Source organism: Diadema antillarum, unplaced genomic scaffold (genome assembly GCF_040938485.1).
Source record: "Diadema antillarum isolate AM-2024a unplaced genomic scaffold, OU_Dant_1.0 scf00000133, whole genome shotgun sequence".
NCBI lineage: Eukaryota > Metazoa > Echinodermata > Echinoidea > Diadematoida > Diadematidae > Diadema > Diadema antillarum.
In genome coordinates, this window is record NW_027271022.1 from 908751 (window position 1) to 913494 (window position 4744).

Below are 4744 nucleotides of genomic sequence, written 5' to 3' on the forward strand. Positions count from 1 at the left end.
GACTTGCAATTATAGCAACACACTGTTGAACAGAATCCAATTCACTCTTTACCTAGATATTGTCTTCTTCTTTCGATTTAAAGCACTGTGCAAAACACTTATGACTACAATGAACAAAAAGCAAAAATTGATATATAGGAAGATTACGGGGAAACGTTCATGATAACACTTGCAGGAGTATTCCAAAAGTGAAATCTTACCCTCGACCTCGTCGCAAGATGGTACCGACGAGTTCCAAACAGGGAAGTAAGTTGACCATCCAGGTAGTGTCACACATTGGAGTGTGGCGTTACCATTAATGACGTAACCGTCCTCACAGGTGAGAGTTATTATGGAACCAAACCATGTGATGTTGGAATCCCATTTTCCGTTAGGGACGGTGGCAAGTTTGTTGCAAAAGCCATAGGAAACTGTACGATAATTACGACAGTGACAATCATAAAGAATTAATGTTGTCACCAGTGTATTAAGAAAAATGAGCTCCCTTTTTATATAATTTACACTTCACTGTGATACCTGTGCAGAATCAGTTGGATTTTAACGTTGTTCATAACACGTATCGACACAGGTTTTTGCATGAATTTGTGCTACCATCGTTATTTTTTAATACACTTTAGATTAATAGACAAATAGTTCATATTATGCCTTGCGTTACAAACATTACATTAGCGAAATTCAGATGAATAGCATATGAGCAACATATTCACCAAGGGATGCCTGTTCCGTGAACTGCGTTTAAAAGAAAGAACAAGAAACAGTCCTTTATTTTGATAGATTCAAAGGAAGATAGTCATTTTGCTTGCTATTTTTTTCCCCTGAAGTGTTATGGTTTAATAGACAATGAGAGATATCCATGTAATATCTTGAATGGGCTTAAATGAAGATTTTAACAATCATGATCAACGATTCGCTTTACACAGAGTAGACAGCTACAGTTTTGTACACACATTTTTTTTCTTCTCTGTGAGAAGACAATAGTATTTGTCATATAATTTTTCATGCTAGATGTTGTTTTTTACAATACAGCTTTTTAACTCTCTCATTGCGAAATTTACAAATCAAATGTGATAGAAAGTGATTTTGATTTTACACTCAATGAACATACCAATCAAACTGAAAGAAATATTTTTGTCTATGGGGCATACCCTCACCATTAAATGCATAATATCTATCAGGGTTGAATAGCAATTCATCAGTGCTGGGGCATGGCCACTCGTGATGAGTAGTTTCATCAGATGACATAACGGAAAATGTCTCTGATGGGACGCACAAGCATGCGCCTTGGTGTATAACAGCTACATCGGCGACTTGTCTTCCTTCTCGACACACTGATGCACACTCTGCATAATTGGACTCCACGCTGTGTCTGGTGAAACTCTGAAGGAACGAATTCTCCGTTGAACTCGATTTTTTCGTAAAGCATCCGAGAAACCCAGGTTCTGCGGGAAGAATTGATACCCCTGATTATGGATAAACTTTTAGGGAATTCACAAACCCAAGTAAATTCTTGATGCACGATGCCAGCATCACTTTGGAATCATATAGTCCAATAGTCCAGTGTAAATTCTTGACAGTTTTACATTCGTTATTATTTTAAGAAGTCAATTGGCCTTATAAGATGCATTAGAAAAAATACACACTATCCTGTTCCTTATGTGCATTATTTTTTAATCAACAGCATTGAGACAATCATGCCAATATCTGCAAGTGGGCTTACAAAACACAGAATCCATGATCAGACAATAAACGTTCAGAGATAAACATAAAACTCAAAGAAGATTGATTATATAATATATATATATATATATATATATATATATATGCATATATATATATAGTGAGAACTTTGAGCAAAGAAAATGGGTTTTCATCGGGATTCGAACCCGAGACCTCCGGATTACTAGACCGGTGCTCTACCGACTGAGCTATTGAAAGCCCTAGATCGGTGTTTGTCCCAAAGCCTTAACTCTCTTTGCTCGTGTGGTCAGAAGCTATAGTGTGTGTGTATGTGTGCCACACACACACACATTAACCTGACATAAACCCAAAGGATTTAAATCAACTTTGGAATACATGCGAGGGATCGCCGAAGCGATGCAGCTTTTTGTAATATATTTTGAAACAAGAGAGGGAAAACTGACCAGAAACAAATAATAATAAATGGTGAGAACTGTTCGTCCCAAACCCTTAACTCGTCAAAGAGAGTTAAGGGTTTGGGACGAACACCGATCTAGGGCTTTCAATAGCTCAGTCGGTAGAGCACCGGTCTAGTAATCCGGAGGTCTCGGGTTCGAATCCCGATGAAAACTCATTTTCTTTGCTCAAAGTTCTCACTATTTATTATTATTTGTTTCTGGTCAGTTTTCCCTCTCTTGTTTCAAAATATACATATATACATATATATGTATGTACATATTGTTACAATTTTAAACAAAGCCCAAACTCTAAATTTATGTCCAACAATTTTTGGAGTAGAAAATATTAATGACAAGCATAGACTTGTATAAATACAGAAGTGTGAATATAAAGAAAGTTTAGAGTTGTAAAGTGATCCAGTGAATATGGTAATCTTGCTCTAGGCAATGCCAGATGTTTTGTGCATATAATTTCTTGCTTTTCAATTTTCCTGTTACAGGTGATTATGACCTCGATCTCTGGACAAAGGCAAAGTAATCAGGCATATATTTGACGCTCAACTGCGAAACTGTAGCCTTGAACATTTATATAGCCGCATCGATATTCAGTGCACAAAATTGAGGGGAATTCTTCCAAATTTCGTCATGTTCATTTATTCAACTCTTTGCCCGCTGCATTTCGTATTCACGCGAATGTACAGACATAGGACACAGCCTAGTCTTCATGTCATTGGAGATATGAAACATAAATGTGTATCGGAATTGCTTGCATGTGTGTATACAATTCAGTTTGTGTGTGTTGATTATAGAATTAGAGTATGATATACACATGCGTGTTAACATTTCCTGAGGATTTGATTTTTTTTTTTGGAGGAGGGGAGGGGGGTACTGTAAAATTTCAAATTCATCTTCACAAGAAGCTAGATACAATCCATGCAAAACATATGTGACAAATGTTTTCATGAGTTTTCGCTCACCAAAGCATTTTAGATGCACGGCTCTCCGAAACGGGCATCCGGTACCTGTTGAATGGCACTTCATTATACTTGTTGATTCTGTCAAACGAAAAACAAAGCAAAACAAATCAATTACGATGTTCTGATTAACGATTAACTTGCTCACTAATAAAGTTGTTTTTTTTTCTTTAAAAGAAAAACATGCGTATGTTCAATAACTAGATGTTGTTAAGATTTCGTTTCGTATACGCAGTGGAACATTTTGTCAATGCCTAATACTGCTGCTTCTAAAGTGGAAGCCTAAATGCAAATAAAACAAGGACCTGATCTGCACTAATTCAAACGTTAAATGCAATATGAGTCAGTCACTATCTAACAAAAGCTCATTATTTTGAATAACATTCCTTGTCAAATTAAAATAAATGTTGGTTTTAATATGCCTGTCAATTTAACTACTCTTCTTTACATACTCTGTATTGGGGCTGTAGCTTATACAGCGCAGAATAGAAGAACGACAAGTTTACTGAATTAAATGTTATTATAGACAAAGAGAGAGATGTGGATGAATGACTTAAGCACATTATAATGACGACACAATTCAGTCTAAAAGTCAAATTCTATGTATGTGCATTGATGTGAAATCAAAAAGCGTCATCCTTTATAATTGCATGTTTAGCAGTTTTGATGTCGTACAAATATTCAGTTTAGGTACAGCATCATAGTAGTCAAGAGGCACAAAAAAATCACCCACCTCGAGGGCAATCTCTATTGTTAAAGTTTATCCACTTTGTTGCGTTGAAATCCGAGGAAAAACGGGGGCTTGTAATCTTCTGAAATGTTGGGAAACCAAGTTCTTTACAGACCGAAGCAGCGATCTGTTCGGTAAATCCGTTTCTGCAAACAAGGATGTCCGTTGCTAATCCCGAAACAGCAAAGCCGTCGAGTTGAGAACGTCCTTTAACGAGCTTCACAGAGGGCATTTCTTGTATGTCTTAGGATAGAAACATTTTGATGTAAAGGCAGATTCGTTTTCGATTTTCATTTAGTTTGCTTCTATCAATGCTACAATGAATATAGGCCTAATCAATAATGACTCCAAGGTGCAGCGTAGGAGGTGGAGTCTATTTTGTCTAAATAACTTACTATTTATTTACTATAACTTACTACCTTTCCGGTTTGTACACGTGTTTGTAAGCGTTTCTCTGTCTCTGTACTATTTATTAAAAGGGAAGTGAGAAGCGCTATCGATTCTATGACAGTAACAGCATACCCAAATATAATGTCATGGTAATAATTGATGCAGCAATTAGGCCTACATGCACTGTTTAGGACGCGCAATAATCTCATACATTAATTTCCACAAGATACGATTATGGATAGACTTGTATACTACACTTCACCATTTGACAATTCCGCTCATCAAGAATTTGTATATAAAGAGAGTATTTTTCATATCAAGCCTACTGCGGGAGGAGCCGTTGTGAGTCTGTGGACAGTACCAGGAACTTTAATTCGTGAGGTTCCTGGTTCGAGTCCGCTTGCTAAAATCTGTTAAGTGCTTCCTACATGAGGCTACCACGTAGACACAGCCATACGTAGGCCTTACAGTTGCACATCCTAAATGAGGGGATTAATCATGTAAATGGCAGCATA

At 36.8% G+C, this 4744-nt stretch overlaps 1 long non-coding RNA gene and 1 other non-coding gene across 3 annotated transcripts; one reads left to right on the forward strand and one right to left on the reverse strand.

Moving 5' to 3' along the window:
- Nucleotides 1-206: 206 nt before the first annotated feature.
- LOC139720774 (uncharacterized) lies at nucleotides 207-4218 on the reverse strand. 2 transcript variants are annotated; one of them, XR_011710188.1, is made up of 4 exons: nucleotides 3843-4218; nucleotides 3113-3190; nucleotides 1152-1439; nucleotides 207-410 (listed from the first exon to the last, which is right to left on the reverse strand). It is a non-coding gene; the product is annotated as an uncharacterized lncRNA (long non-coding RNA). The 2 variants fall into 2 exon arrangements; XR_011710187.1 differs by lacking the exon at nucleotides 3843-4218 and having other exon boundaries at nucleotides 3113-3236.
- Nucleotides 2236-2309, forward strand: Trnat-agu (transfer RNA threonine (anticodon AGU)). Its single transcript has one exon. It is a non-coding gene; the product is annotated as a tRNA-Thr (tRNA).
- Nucleotides 4219-4744: the final 526 nt, after the last annotated feature.